The sequence below is a fragment of the Bos indicus genome, chromosome 8 (assembly GCF_029378745.1).
Source record: "Bos indicus isolate NIAB-ARS_2022 breed Sahiwal x Tharparkar chromosome 8, NIAB-ARS_B.indTharparkar_mat_pri_1.0, whole genome shotgun sequence".
NCBI lineage: Eukaryota > Metazoa > Chordata > Mammalia > Artiodactyla > Bovidae > Bos > Bos indicus.
Genome location: NC_091767.1, coordinates 104,667,406 through 104,684,640, shown reverse-complemented (window position 1 = coordinate 104,684,640; position 17,235 = coordinate 104,667,406).

The following is a 17,235-nucleotide window of genomic DNA, read 5'->3' as shown; positions in this document are numbered from 1 at the left end:
TTTCTTTTTTATTTTTTTAATTGAAGGATAATTGCTTTACAGAATTTTGTTGTTTTCTGTCAAACTTCAACATGAATCAGCCAAAGGTATACATATATCCCCTCGCCTTTTGAACCTCTGTCCCATCTCCCACCCCATCCCACCTGTATCAATCCTAGATTGATACAGAGCCCCTGTTTGAGTTTCCTGAGCCATACAACAAATTCCTGTTGAATATCTATTTTACATATGGTAATGTAAGTTTCCATGTTACTCTTTCCATATATCTCACCCTCTCCTCCACATCCCCATGTCCAGAAGTCTATTCTCTATGTCTGTTTTTCCACTGTTGCCCTACAAATAAATTCTTCAGTAGCATTTTTCTAGGTTCCGTATATATGCGTTAGACTATGATATTTATCTTTCTTTTTGTGACTCACTTCACTTTATATAACAGGTTCTAGGTTCATCCATGTTATTAGTACTGACTCAAATGCATTCCTTTTTATGGTTGAGTAATATTCCATTGTGTATATGTACCACCACTTCTTTATCCATCCATCTGTCAGTGGACATCTAGGTTGCTTCCGTGTTCTAGCTATTGTAGATAGTGCCACAGTGAACAATGGGACACATGTGTCTTTTTCAATTTTGGTTTCCTTAGGGTATATGCCTAGGAGTGGGATTGCTGGGTTATATGGGGGTTTTATTACTAGTTTTTTTAACAAATCTCCATACCATCTTCCATAGTGGTTGTATCAATTTACATTCCCACCAACAGTGCAAGAGTGTTCCCTTTTCTCCACACCCTCTCCAGCATTTATTGTTTGTAGACTTTTCCTGATGGCCATTCTGACTGGTGTGAGATGATATCTCATAGTTTTGACTTGCATTTCTCTAACAATGAGCAATGTTGAGCATCTTTTCATGTGTTTGTTAGCCATCTGTATGTCTTCTTTTGAGAAATGTCTGTATAGGTCTTTTTCCCACTTTTTGATTTTTTTTTTTTTCTGGGATTGAGTTGTATGAGCTTCTTGTATATTTTGGAAATTAATCCTTTGTCAGTTGTTTCATTTGCTATTATTCTCTCCCATTCTGAGGGCTGTCTTTTCATCTTGCTTATAGTTTCCTTTGCTGTGCAAAAGCTTTTAAGTTTAATTAGGTCCTGCTTGTTTACTTTTGTTTTTACTTCCATTACTCTAGGAGGTGGGTCATAGAGGATCTTGCTTTGATTTATGTCATCGAGTGTTCTGCTTATGTTTTCCTCAAAGAACTTTAGAGTTTCTGGTCATATGTTTAGGTCTTTAATCCATTTCGAGTTTATCTCTGTGTATGGTGTTAGGAAGTGTTCTAATTTCATCCTTTTACATGTAACTGTCCACTTGTTCCAACAGCATTTATTGAAGAGGCTGTCTTTGCTCCATTGTATATTCTTGCCTTCTTTGTAAAAAATTAGGTACCCATAGGTGCATGGGTTTATTTCTGGGATTTCTATCTTGTTCCATTGGTCTATATTTCTGTTTTTGTACCAGTACCATATGTCTTGATGACCATAGCTTTGTAGTATAATCTGAAGTCAGGAAGGCTGATTCTTCCAGCTCCATTATTCTTTCTCAAGACTGCTTTGGCTTTCAGGGTCTTCTGTGTTTCCATATGAATTGTGAAATTTTTTGTTCTAGTTCTGTGAAAAATGCCACTAGTAATTTGATAGGGGTTGCACTGAATCTGTAGACTGCACTTGGTAGTATAGTCATTTCCACAATATTGATTCTTCCTACCCAGAAATGGGATATCTCTCCATTTGTTTATGTTTTCTTTGATTTCTTTCATTAGTGTCTTATAATTTTCTGTGTACAGTTCCTTTGTCTCCTTAGGTAAGTTTACTCTAGATATTTAATTCTTTTTGTTGCAATGGTGAATGGCATTGATTCCTTAAATTCTCCTTCCGATTTTTCATTGTTAGTATATAAAATTCAAGTGATTTCTGTGTATTGATTTCCTATCCTGCAACTTTACTAAATTCACTGATTAGCTCTAGTAATTTTCTGATACCATCTTTAGGGTTTTCTAATACCATCTTTAGGGTTTTCTATGTACAGTATCATGTCATCTGCAAATAATGAGAGCTTTACTTCTTCTTTTCCAACCTGGATTCCTTTTATTTCTGTTTCTTCTCTGATTGCTATAGCTAGGACTTCCTGAACTATGTTGAATAATAGTGGGGAAAGTGGACACACTTGTCTTGTTCCTGATCTTAGGGGAAATGCTTTCAGGTTTTCAACATTGAGAATAGTATTTGCTGTAGGCTTATTATATATAGTCCTTACTATGTTGAGGTAGGATCCTTCTATGCCCATTTGTTGAAGAGTTTTATTCATAAAAATGGGTGCTGAATTTTGTCAAAGATTATTTTCTGTGTCTATTGAGATTATCATATGGTTTTTATATTTCAATTTGTTAATATGGTATATCACATTGATTGATTTACATATATTGAAAAATCCTTGCATTCCTGGAATAAACCCAACTTGATCATGGTGTATGAGCTTCCTGATGTGTTCCTGAATTCTGTTTGCTAAAATTTTGTTCAGGATTTTTTCACCTATGTTCATCAGTGATATTGGCCTGTAGTTTTGTTTTTTTGTGTTTGTGTTGTCTTTGTCTGGGGTTGGTATCCGGGTGATGGTGGCCTCATAGAATGAGTTTGGAAGTGTTCCTTTTTCTGGAATTATTTGAAAGAGTTTTAGAAGGATAGGCATTAGCTCTTCTCTAAATGTTTCATAGAACTCTCTCGTGAAGCCATCTAATCCCAGGCTTTTGTCATTTGGGAATTTTTTTTTTTTTTTATCACAGCTTCAATTTCAGTGCTTGTAATTGGGTTGTTCATAATTTCTATCCTTTCTTGGTTCAGTCTTGGAAGATTGAACTTTTATAAGAATCTGCACATTTCTTCCAGGTTATCCATTTTAGTGCCATATAGTTGTTCATAAGAGTCTCTTATAATCCTTTATATTTCTACATTGTCTGTTATAACCTCTCCTTCATTTCTAATTTTGTTTACTTGATTCTTCTCTCTTTTTTTCTTGATGAGTCTGGTTAGAGGCTTGTCAATTATGTTTATCTTCTCAAAGAACCAACTTTTAGTTTTATTAATCTTTATTATTGTTTCTTTCTTTTTCACTTATTTCTGCTCAGATCTTTATGATTTCTTTCCTTCTACTAATATTGGGTTTTTTATGTTCTTCTTTTTCCAGTTGTTTTAGGTGTAAAGTTAGGTTATTTATTCAATGTTTTTCTTCTTTCTTGAGGTAGGATTGCATAGCTATAAACTTCCCTCTTAGAACTGCTTTCACTGCCTCCCATGGGTTTTGAGTTGTCGTGTTTTCATTGTCATTTCTTTTTTGATTTCCCTTTTGATTTCTTCAGTAACCTGTTAGTTATTTAGAAACGTGTTGTTTAATCTCCATGTATTTATATTTCTTACAGCTTTATTCTTGTAATTGTCATCTAGCCTTGTGGTCAGAGAAGATGCTTGATACTATTTTGATTTTCTTAAATTTATTGAGGTTTGATTTGTGACCCAAACTATGGTCCATCCTGGAGAATGTTCCATGTGCACTTGAGAAGAAGGTGTATTCATCTGCATTTGAATGGAAGATATCAGTGAGATTCATCTCATCTAATGGATCATTTAAGACTTGTGTTTACTTATTAATTTTCTGTATTGATGATCTGTCCACTGGTGTGAGTGGGTGTTAAAGTCTCCTACTATTATTGTGTTACTGTCAATTTCTCCTTTAATGTCTGCTAGTGTTTGTCTTATGCATTGAGGTGCTCCTATGTTGGGTGTATAGATATTTACAATTGTTATATCTTCCTCTTGGATTGATCCATAGATCCATTGATCCATTGATCATTATGTAATGTCCTTCCTTATCTCTTGTAATCTTCTTTATGTTAAGGTCTATTTTGCCTGATATGAGGATTGCTACTCCAGCTTTCTTTTGCTTCCCATTTGCTTGGGATATATTTTTCCATCCTCTCACTTTCAGTCTATATGTGTCTTTATGTCTGAAGTTGGTTTCTTGTGGACAGAATACATACGGGTCTTATTTTTGTATCCAGTCTGTGTCTTTTGGTTGAAACATTTAATCCATTTACATTGAAAGTAATTGTTGATATAATTGTTCCTGTTGCCATTTTCTTAATTGTTTAGGGTTGATTTTGTAGATCTTTTTCCTTCTCTTGTATTTCTTGGCTATATAAGTCACTTTAACATTTGTTGTAAAATTGGTTTGGTGGTACTGAATTCTCTTGACTTTTGCTTGTCTGAAAAGCTTTTATTTCTCATCAATTTTGAATGAGATCCTTGCCAGGTACAGTAATCTTGGTCGTAGATTTTTCCCTGTAAGTACTTTATGTATATCCTGCCAATCCCTTCTGGCCTTCAGAGTTTATGCTGAAAGATCAGCTGTTAAGCATATGGGTTTTCCCTTGTATGTTACTTGTTGTTTCTCCCTTGCTGCTTTTAATATTCTTTCTTTGTGTTTAGTCTTTGTTAGTTTGATCAGTATGTGTCTTGGTGTGTTTCTCCTTGGGTTTATCCTGTATGGGACTCTTTGTACCTCTTAGACTTCATTGATTATTATTTCCTTTTCCATGTTGGGGAAAGTTTCAACTATTAACTCTTCAAAAATTTTCTCATATCTTTTCTTTTTCTCTTCTTCTTCAGGGATCCCTATAATTCAAATGTTGGTGCATTTGATATTGTCCCTGAGGTCTCTTAGACTGTGCTCAGTTCTTTTCATTCTTTTTACTTTATTCTGCTCTTCAGAAGTTATTTTCACCATTTTATCTTCCAGGTCACTGATTCGTCCTTCTGCTTCAGATATTCTGCTGTTGATTCCTTCTGCTACTGCTGCTACTGCTAAGTCACTTCAGTAGTGTCTGACTCTGTGTGACGCCATTTCAGTAATTGTGTTGTTTGTATGTTTATTCTTTAATTCTTATAGGTCTTTGCTCATTGATTTTTGCATTTTCTCCATTTTGTTTTCAAGATTTTTTATCATCTTTACTACCATTATTCTGAATTATTTTTCAGGTAGTTTGCCTATTTCCTCTTCATTTATTTGGACTTCTGTGTTTCTAGTTTGTTCCTTCATTTGTGTAGTATTTCTCTGCTTTTTCATTATTTTTGTTTAACTTATTGTGTTTGAGGTCTACTTTTCCCAGGCTTCAAGTTTGAATTCTTTCCTCCTATTGGTTTCTGCCCTCCTAAGATTGGTCCAGTGGTTTGTGTAAGCTCCCTATAGGGTGAGACTTGTGCTGAGTTTTTGTTTACTTGTTTTTCCTCTGATGGGCAAGACTGAGTGAGGTGGTAATCCTGTCTGCTGATGGTTGTGTTTGTATTTTTGTTGTGTTGTTGTTTAGATGAGGCATCCTGTACAGGGTGCTGCTGGTTGTTGGATGATGTGGGGGTCTCTTATTCAAGTGGTTTCCTTTGTGTGAGTTCTCACTATTTGATACTCCCTAGGGTTAGTTTGGAGAAGGCAATGGCACCCCACTCCAGTGCTCTTGCCTGGAAAATCCCATGGACGGAGGAGCCTGGTAGGCTGCAGTCCATGGGGTCGCTAAGAGTCGGACATGACTGAGCGACTTCACTTTCACTTTTCACTTTCATGCATTGGAGAAGGAAATGGCAACCCACTCCAGTGTTCTTGCCTGGAGAATCCCAGGGACGGGGGAGCCTGGTGGGCTGCTGTCTATGGGGTCACACAGAGTTGGACACGAGTGAAGTGACTTAGCAGTAGCAGGGTTAGTTCTCTGGTGGTCTTGGGTCTTGGAGTCAGTGCTCCCACTCCAAAGGCTCAGGGCTTGATCCCTAGTCAGGAACGAAGATTCCACAATTGGTTTGTTATGGCATTAAGTGAGATTAAACCAAATATCCAAAAATGAGAAGCCAAAGATGAACCCCAGACAAATGGCAGTTACAAAATCAGGCAAATAATAATTAAAATAATGGAATATACACATATACATATACACCCATGAGCAAAGTCAAAACAGTCCAACAAAAATAAAGTACAGTAGATTGACCTGGTGAACAAAGGAAATCAAAAATTGTATTTACCAGTTAAGAACAAAACTAACTAAAGCACAAACTTGAAAACAAAACTAAAGCAAGGTGCCAAGTGGAGAATAAAGCAATGAAAACAAAACTAACAAATATGTTGAGAGGAAAGGAAAGAAAAGAAAGAAAGACTAGATATGCAAAGTTAAGTAGAGGTAGATGAAGAAGATTTATATACATTAAGGAGTAATTGCAAGGGGAAAAGAACAGTAGGGAAGCAAACAAAGGAAGAAATGTGGAAAAATATAATAGAGTTTAAAAATTAAAAAATATTAAAAAGAGAAAAGGAAAAAAATGGAAGAAGAAAGAAAAAAAGGAAAAAAGGAAAGCTCCACAGAACCACAAAAGCCCAACATAGAGGCAGAGGTTTATAACAACAGTAAAAAGTGTGACTGAATATATACATATGCATACATGGGAATAAGCAAAATCAAAACAATCCAACAAAAATAAAGTTCAATAGATAGACCCACCAAACAAAGGAAACCAAAAATTATATCTACCAGAACAAAACTAACTAAAGCACAAACTGGAAAACAAAACTAAAGCAAGGTGCCAATTGGGGAATAAAGCAATGAAAATAAGACTGGCAAAATGTTAAGAGGAAAGGAAAGAAAGAAAAGAAAGAAAGAATAGATATGCAAAATTAAATAGAGGCAGATGCAGAAGATTTATATGCATTAATGATTAACTGCAAGGGGAAAAGAGGAGTAGGAAAAGAAAACAAAGGAATAAATGTAGAAAAATAATAATAGGTTTAAAAAAATAAAATTAAAAAAAAGAAAAGAAAAAAAAAAAGGGAAACTCCACGGAACTGCAAAAACTCGACATAGAGACAGACGTTTATAACAACAATTAAAAATGTGACTGAGGAAAAAATTTAAAAAAAGAAAAAATCCAAAAGAATCTATAGAACAAGTCAAAGCATACGAATAATAAATATTTTTCTTGAGTCACTGCTGTCAGAGTCCTTTTCCTCCCTGGGAGCCACAGTCCTCCTCGCCTCCCTAGGATGCACTCTATCACTGTACCGATCTCTGGACCTGCTGTGGGGGCAGCTCAGGTTCTAATCTGGTCCTACTCCTGTGTGTTCTTGCCTCCAGTGTCCACAACTATCAGAACTAGTGCATTTTCTTCTGTGGGAGCTCTCAATGACCTCTCATATATTCCACAGACACAGAGTCTGGCTAGTTGATCCTGTGGATTTAATTTGCAGCTTGTACAGCTGGTGGGAAGGGTTTGGGTCATCTTCCTTAGCCACGCTGCCCTTGGGTTCCAATTGTGGTTTTATTTCCACCTCTGCGAGTGGGTTGCCCACTGGGGTTTGCTCCTGAGGCTGCCCTGGAGGACTTGGGTTTGCCTTGGTGAGGCCCAGGTGTGGAGGTGGTGCAGCTGCTGGGGTCGTAGGGGTTCTGGCAGCACCAGGTAGGTGAGATGATGGCTGGGGCAGCAGGAACTATAGTGCTCTAGAAGGGTATGGCAACCAGTATTGGCCAATATGCTCCAGTATTCTTGCCGGGAGAACCCGCCTTCCTGACAGAGAAGCCTGGCAGGCCACAGTCTACAGGGTCGCAAAGAGTCGGACACTGCTGAAACAACCCTGTGCACACAGACACGAGACTTCCTTTGCCTGTGACAGCCCTGCCTCCGTGAGAGTTGAGGGTGAAGGTGGCACAGCTTCTTGGCTTGCAGGGACCCTGGCAGCACTAAGTATGCAAGGACACAGACTGCCTCCACCCCAGGGCCCTGTCAGAGCCTTTTTTCAAGCTTCTTGTGACTGGCGATCAGAAGGCCTCTTTGGCCAGTCTTTCTCCATAGCTCCGCCCATCAGGCATTTAGAGGGCTCCCTTGCCTGGGGTCCATCTCTGCTCTTCCATGCATCAGGCATATAGAGGGGACCCCCTGGCTGGGGTTCTACTCTATAGATCAGTGCATCATGCATTCTAAGGGGCAGCTTGGTGGGGTCCTACTCCAGTTCAGTGCATCAGGCATTTGATGGGCCAGCCTCTCTACTGTTCAGCTGCCAATGCTGTCCTGTGGGGAGAGAGAGGCTATGGTGATGGCTCCACCCACTATGTGTGACTCAGCAGTATCACCTTGCTTCCATGGCTGCCTGGCTTTCCTCCACAGGCATGTCCCACCACAATCTCCTCCCTCACATCTCCTTGATCCATCTCTCCACAGTCAACAGCAGCCCTTGGCCTGGGATTGCTCCACAGTCCCTACACTCCAGCTCCCAGCTGCTGTGCCTTCCAGGGGAAGGCGTACAGGGTATGCATGTGTCCCTGTACAGGGTATGTATGGCTGTGGGAAGGGCTGTCTGATTCTCATTCCACTTAGGCTGCCATAGATCAGCTGTTTCACTCTCAGCCTTAAAGATTTCTCCTCTGACTCAGACAGTTGCCCAGATGTGGGGATCAGACCCCTGCTTCATTTGCCCTACCAACCAAGGGTAGGTCCAGTCCTACAGACACTCCTGTTTCCCCCCAGTTCCTTCTTCCTACTGAGTTTTGCGTGGCTCTATATATTCTTTTCCTCTGGTAGGGTACTCCTGTCTGCTCTCAGCTGATGATCTGCATGAACTTCTGCTTCTGAAGGTGTATTCCTGATGTATCCGTGGAGAGAGATGTACTCCATGTCCACCTACTCCTCCACCGTCTTGTTCTCCGAATGTTGAGCTTTAAGCCAGCTTTTTCACTCTCCTCTTTCACTTTCATCAAGAGGCTCTTTAGTTCCTCTTTGCTTTCTGCCATAAGGGTGGTGTCATCTGCATATCTGAGGTTATTGATATTTCTCCTGGAAATCTTGATTCCAGCTTGTGCTTCATCCAGCCCAGCATTTTGGATGTATAGTATTATATCAAAGTTAATTTCTTAGTTTGGGCTATGTCCTCTAATAATGTAATGTAGCTTACATTATTAGAGGACCTTGCATTACATTACATTACAAGGGAATCTGAGTGAAGGATTTATGAAATCTATGCTTCAAAATAAAATAGAAATTAGTCACTAAAAAATAGGCAAATATTGTACTGAGTGCAGTTCACTGTATTCCCTTAGCTTACCTAGGATTAGACTTTGACTGAAAGGGATTAACTATAACTCTACTGTATATTGCCACCCTGCTTATTTAACTTATATGCAGAGTACATCATGCGAAATGCTGGGCTGGAAGAAGCACAAGCTGGAATCAAGATTGCCGGGAGAAATATCAATAACCTCAGATATGCAGATGACACCACCCTTATGGCAGAAAGTGAAGAGGGACTAAAAAGCCTCTTGATGAAAGTGAAAGAGCAGAGTGAAAAAGCTGGCTTAAAGCTCAACATTTAGAAAACGAAGATCATGGCATCTGGTTCCATCACTTAATGGGAAATAGATGAGGAACAGTGTCAGATTTTATTTTTTTGGGCTCCCAAATCACTGCAGATGGTGATTGCAGCCATGAAATTAAAAGACGCTTACTCCTTAGAAGGAAAGTTGTGACCAACCTAGATAGCATATGGAAAAGCAGAGATAATACTTTGCCAACAAAAGTCCGTCTAGTCAAGGCTATGGTTTTTCAGTGGTCATGTATGGATGTGAGAGTTGGACTGTGAAGAAAGCTGAACACCGAAGAATTGATGCTTTTGAACTGTGGTGTTGGAGAAGACTCTTGAGAGTCCCTTGGACTGCAAGGAGATCCAAGCAGTCTATCCTAAAGGAGATCAGTCCTGGGTGTTCATTGGAAGGACTGATGTTGAAGCTGAAGCTCCAATACTTTGGCCATCTGATGCAAAAAACTGACTCATTTGAAATGACCCTGATGCTGACAGGGATTGGGGGCAGGAGGAGAAGGGGACGACAGAGGATGAGATGGCTGGATGGCATCACCAACTCAATGGGCATGAGTTTAAGTGAACTCTGGGAGTTGGTGACGAACAGTGAGGCCTGGTGTGCTGTGATTCATGGGGCCGCAAAGAGTCAGACATGACTGAGCAACTGAACTGAACTGATTGGAGCATAAGATGTCAGGCTCTTGATAACTTTCTCACTACCCCTCTGAAACAGTAAAAGAACAAGACTTTTTACAATGGTGTGTAGGTTGGGATGATCGTTCATGTTGCTGTTGCTTTCATTTTGAGCGCACAGGAGTTGTGGAGAGGTTGCAGGGCTTCTGAGGCGCTAAAGTCAAGAGAAGGTGGTGTATCTCCTTTTCTTCCTCCTGTAGGGGCACTTTTAAAAATAACATTGATCTGGATTCAATCCAGAATCTCCCGTTTGCTGATGTGTAACTTTGGGGAAAGTTACTAAGTTTCTTCATCATCCTTCATTGGAAAATATGGAGAGCAATGCAGACTTTATAGGGACTATTAGAATTGCATGAATGCACGTCACTGATTACTGATTATTATTATTAGTTGTAAGAATATGGAGAGAGCATAAAGAGCTTTAGTGAAAATAGGAGATCTCTCAGGGGAAATGCAGCCAAGAGTGCTTGTCCTGGTGAGTGAAGAGCAAACTGGATTTTAGCACACACTTGCCTACTATCTACTGTCAGACAAGCACGGACATACAAAAAGGAGATGCTTTCTGACTGTGTTGTCTTAATGTCTCAAAAAATATATTAATAGAGCTATTTTAAAATGAGGTTCATAAGTGAGTTGGACACAACTTTCCATTTATTTAGGCTTAATTTGCTTTCAGGTGTGTTCTGTCATTTACATTTTGATGTCTTGGGAATCTGTTATGTTTATTTCTTGCAGTCTGTTGCTTTTACTTAATCAAATGCATTGTTACGTATTTTAACAACTTTGTTGAGGTGTAATCGGACTATAATAAACTTCCCGTACTTAAATGGTACTATTTCACAAGTTTTAACGTATGTATGCAACTATACAACTATCACCACAGTCAAGATAATAAAAATATATCTCGTCTCCCACAAGTTTTCCAGAATCCCCTTGTAATCCTTCCCTCTTGCCCATCCCCTTCCTGTCCCTAACCCACATACCAATGAGCTGTTTTCTGTCATGACATTAGTCTGTGTTTTCAGAATTCTACAAATGGACTCCTGCAATGCATGCTGCATTTGGGCCTTATTTCAGTATAATTATTTTAAGATGTATCCTTATTTCAATGTATGCCAATAGTTTATTCCTATATATTCCTAAGTAATATTCTATATCATACTGATACCATAATTTATCTATTTATCCTTTAATTAATATTTGGGCTGTTTCTACGTTTTGACTATTACAAGTAGAGCTACTAAGAATATTTGGTTACAAGCCTTTGTATGTGCATATGCTTTCCTTCCTCCTTGATAATACCTAGGAGTGGAATGGGTAGGTTATATGATAAGTGATACATGTCTACATTTTAAAGAAATTGGCCAACTGTTTTCTTAAGCAGATGTGCTATTCTACTTCTCACCAGAAGAGTATGAAAGTTATCCCATGTCACTGTCAATACTTAGTTTGGTGTGGATGATCTGTTGTTTTAATGTTAGTCAATATAATGAGTATAGTTAGGTTTATCCTGCGTTTTTAAGAGTTATGCTACTTTCCTTTTACAAAAGACGTATGTTAGTACTTGTTTTCACTAACTGAAAGAAATTCAAATAGGATTTTCCCTTTTATAAAATCACCACACTAATGTGGGTCTTTCCAAAAAGCAAAATGACTGAACTCAAATTGTCAGAAAGCAGTGGATACTCTTTGCTCTATGCTGTTTTGACTCAGAAAAGGTTTCATAGGAATGTGCTGCTTTGAGATAATGGGAAAACCTACATCTCAACGTGGTTTTGCTTTCCCTTTCTTTCAGGAGTAACAACGGTGTGCTTATTTACCAGATGTGTACATTCTCTGATAATGTCTTTAAACAGTTTTTTGCTCTTTTTTTTTTTTACTGTATAACTTGTTTTCCTACTATTTGAGTATTTGAAAGACTGTTAAATACTATGAGAAAAATCTTTTATCATATATATGATTCACAATCGTTTTCTGGAGGGTCATATCTTGCCTTTTCATTCTCTTAACAATGTCTTTCAAAGAATAGACCTTAATAACGATGAAATTCAATTTGTTCATTTTTTTTATTCTGCTGTATCTAAGAAATCCTTGCATAACCTGAGACCTCAAAGATGTTCTTTTATATTTTCTACCAGAAACTTTATACTTTTAGGATATATATGTAGATATATGATCATTTTGAGTTAATTTTAGGATATGCTATGAGATGTGGATCAAAGTTAAATTTTGCATACCCAAATCTAACTTTTATAAGGCATTGGTTGAAAAAATTGTTATTTCTCCTTTCAATTGCTTTTGAAACTTTGTTGAAAATCTATTTATCATATGCTTAAACTCCCCATCTTAAAAATGCATAGTGTGAAGTTTGTGGGTTAAAAATTATCTGGGGCAAAATGAGGACAAAGGCCCCGGAGACAGCATTACAGAGAGCTCTTAGATACTGCTCCAAAGAGGTCGGGGGTGGTCAGTATAGCATGGGATTTTGGTGAAGGGGGAGTACACACAATAAGGCACATATTTTTTTGCAGAAGAGTTCTGATAGTCATGAGGAGCAGTCATCACCATGAATGATTTGAGAGCATTTCTATATAGGAGGAGATACAAGAATTGTCCTCATAAAATCATCTCCTAAAACTATCTAACTATCTGAAGACCTGTTCTGCCAGTTGCTCACTGAGCACAGACTGCCTCGTTTTCTGCAGTCCACCCTGAACTCTTTTTAGAGGCTGTTGAGGTCAGCAGCTGCACTAGCGTGTGATTTTATCCTTGCAGAGGCAGATTGTGAGTGCCAATGGCAAATGCCAATATGTAGTTGACAGACCTATTTTTGAATTCTTTGTTCTGTTCCATTGATCTGTCTACTATGCTAGCAATACAACATTGCCTGAAACAGTGCAGCTTTATAATAAATCATGAGGTAAGATAGCATACTGCTGCTGCTGCTAAGTCGCTTTAGTCATGTCTGACTCTGCGTGATCCCATAGACGGCAGCCCACCAGACTCCCCCATCCCTGGGATTCTCCAGGCAAGAACACTGGAGTGGGTTACCATTTCCTTCTCTAATGCATGAAAGTGAAAAGTGAAAGTGAAGTCGCTCAGTCGTGTCTGGCTGTTAGCGACCCCATGGACTGCAGCCTGCCAGGCTCCTCCGTCAGTGGCATTTTCCAGGCAAGAGTACTGGAGTGGGGTGCCATCGCCTTCTCTATAAGATAGCATAAATGGTCCAAATTCATTCTCTTTTGAAGTTGTTTTGACTATTCTGGGTCTTTTAGGTCCTCTGCCTTTCCTTATAAATATAGAGTTAGTTTGTTCATTTCTAAAAGGAAAAAAGCATGATGGGATTTTTGCTTAATAGATTGAGAAATATACCATGTTCATGGATTGGAAGAATCAATATAGTGAAAATTAGTATACTACCCAAAGCAATTTATAGATTCCATGCAATCCCTATCAAGCTACCAACAGTATTCTTCACAGAGCTAGAACAAATAATTTTACAATTTGTATGGAAATACAAAAAACCTCGAATAGCCAAAGCGATCTTGAGAAAGAAGAATGGAACTGGAGGAATCAACCTACCTGACTTCAGGCTCTACTACAAAGCCACAGTCATCAAGACAGTATGGTACTGGCACAAAGACAGAAATCTAGATCAATGGAACAAAATAGAAAGCCCAGAGATAAATCCATGCACATATGGACACCTTATCTTTGACAAAGGAGGCAAGAGTATACAATGGATTAAAGACAATCTCTTTAAACAAGTGGTGCTGGGAAAACTCGTCAACCACTTGTAAAAGAATGAAACTAGAACACTTTCTAACACCATACCCAAAAATAAACTCAAAATGGATTAAAGATCTAAACATAAGACCAGAAACTATAAAACTCCTAGAGGAGAACATAGGCAAAACACTCTCCGACATACATCACAGCAGGATCCTCTGTGACCCACCTCCCAGAATACTGGAAATAAAAGCAAAAATAAACAAATGGGACCTAATTAAACTTAAAAGCTTCTGCACAACAAAGGAAACTATTAGCAAGGTGAAAAGACAGCCTTCAGAATGGGAGAAAATAATAGCAAATGAAGCAACTGACAAACAACTAATCTCAAAAATATACAAGCAAGTCCTACAGCCCAACTCCAGAAAAATAAATGACCCAATCAAAAAATGGGCCAAAGAACTAAATAGACATTTCTCCAAAGAAGACATACAGATGGCTAACAAACACATGAAAAGATGCTCAACATCACTCATTATCAGAGAAATGCAAATCAAAACCACTATGAGGTATCATTTCATGCCAGTCAGAATGGCTGCGATCCAAAAGTCTACAAGCAATAAATGCTGGAGAGGGTGTGGAGAAAAGGGAACCCTCTTACACTGTTGGTGGGAATGCAAACTAGTACAGCCACTATGGAGAACAGTGTGGAGATTCCTTAAAAAACTGGAAATAGAACTGCCTTATGATCCAGCAATCCCACTGCTGGGCATACACACTGAGGAAACCAGAAGGGAAAGAGACACGTGTACCCCAATGTTCATCACAGCACTGTTTATAATAGCCAGGACATGGAAGCAACCTAGATGTCCATCAGTAGATGAATGGATAAGAAAGCAGTGGTACATATACACAATGGAGTATTACTCAGCCATTAAAAAGAATACATTTGAATCAGTTCTAATGATGTGGATGAAACCGGAGCCTATTATACACAATGAAGTAAGCCAGAAAGAAAAACACCAATACAGTATACTAACGCATATATATGGAATTTAGAAAGATGGTAACAATAACCCTGTATACGAGACAGCAAAAGAGACACCGATGTATAAAACAGTCTTATGGACTCTGTGGGAGAGGGCGAGAGTAGGAAGATTTGGGAGAATGGCATTGAAACATGTATAATATCATGTATGAAACAAGTCACCAGTCCAGGTTCAATGCACGATACTGGATGCTTGGGGCTGGTGCACTGGGACGACCCAGAGGGATGGTATGGGGAGGGAGGAGAGAGGAGAGTTCAGGATGGGGAACACATGTATACCTGTGGCAGATTCATTTTGATATTTGGCAAAACTAATACAATTATGTAAAGTTTAAAAATAAAATAAAATTAAAAAAAAAGAAAATACAATTTCCAATGCCACTTATATTTGATAAATGGAAGCCCATGGCATCACTCACAGAACTACTTGATTCAAATCTGCAATATGTTCATGCTCTGTACTAGCAAGAACTTGAATGTTATATTAAGGTCTTATTTTATACACTATTATTGATTTGTTATAATTATACTTGAAGTTCATGATTATACTGGATTTTGGAAACACATATCTACACACATAGATACACACAAATATTGAAAACAACAAAACCAGAAATCTAGCAAAAAAAAAAAAAAAAAAGAATTGCTTTGAATCTATAGATTTAGGGATCATTGATATCTTAACTCATAGATATCATTTGATCAATAAATATGGACTATATCTACATTTACTTAGGTCTTCTTGAAGTTATCTGCAACCAACATCAGTAGAGGGTTAAAAGAATGCTTAAAATCATCTAGCCTTCTTTTATTCCTAATCTTAGAAGGAAAGCAGTCACTCTTTTTTGATTAAGTATGATGTTAAGTATAGATTTTTCATTGGAAGTACTGATGCTGAAGCTGAAGCTCCAGTACTTTGGGAACTTGATGTGAAGAACCAGCTCATTGGAAAAGACCCTGATGCTGGTAAAGATTGAGGGCAAGAGGAGAAGGGAGCAACAGAAAATAAGATGGTTGGATGGCATCACTGATTCAATGGACATGGGTTTGCACAAACTCCGGAAGACAGTGAAGGACAGGGAAGCCTGGTGTGCTGTAGTCCATGGGGTTGCAAAAAGTCAGACATGACTGAGCAACTGAACAACAAATAGAGCAAAAGATTTTGATAAATGTACCATTGTTATAAACATGCTTTCCTTGATTTGAAGAAACACACAGAAGTAATTAGAATAAAGGACCACAACAGTCCCAGCCTACTCTCAAATTGATCAGAGATAAAATAACCTTTTGTGAGTCTCATATTTGGGAGTGTCTTGTGCTATCCTTGCAACATTTCTACAAGATGAAAATTTTACCCCAAAAAAAGTTATCAAAAACTCAAAAGAATAAAAAGAAAGCAATCAAAACCACATCCCCAAAAGAAACCATAACACAAAAGTCTGAGGTTTTTATTCTGTGTACCCAGAATACTACCTCTTATGTAGTTGCACATTCGTATTTTTCAAAGAAAGAGCTTGAGACCTTGAGTTAAGAGGCCCAGAACATATAAAGACTTGTCCAAAATAGCACAACCATTCAGTGACAGAGCTAGCTCTCATATATAGGCCTCATCAAATCCCCTGCATCCCCCAGTTCTCCCTTATGTTCTTGTTACATGGCCAACCACCTTTTTCTTCTCTTTTGGTATTCTCCATCCTGTAGTGTTTCAAATATTCAATTCCAAAATAAATACTGTCATTTTAAAAATATGTAGGGAGTTTATCTGCCAATAGATATTAATTTTCTAAATTCATTCATCCTGGTGCACATTTCGAAACCAGAAAGACACGCTAACTTTAATCAGAATCAGTATTTGATGACCATATAAGTTATCAGTTGGTGTCAGATTTCTGAGATAATTTCTTATCAAGATAACATTCTTGTCTAGGGGAATTCAGAGTCTGAGGAACTAGGGCCAAGTCAGGAAATAGAAAACTGGAAGCTGCCCACGGCACATGCTACAGGTGGGGAGAAGATGTTTAAGATGACTGCTGTATGACTCAGAACACTGGGTCTTTCTCCTTCATAAATTCCTTTGTGTGTGGATGAGAAATGACTTGCTGAAAGTACTTGGAACATCCTACCTACCTTGGAACCAATATAGAGGCTCCATAAGGAACTCTCAGCTGGTCAGAACGATTTTGTTTGTTCTTGGCTAATCCCTGAAATATGCAGACACAACACAGAAGGTAAAAGTTTGGAAATACTGGGGCTTCTCAATTTAAAATCCTGCGTTTGGGGATGTCTACAATGAATGACTTCCATACAATTTTGCAAACAAAGCAGCGTCTATCATTTCCA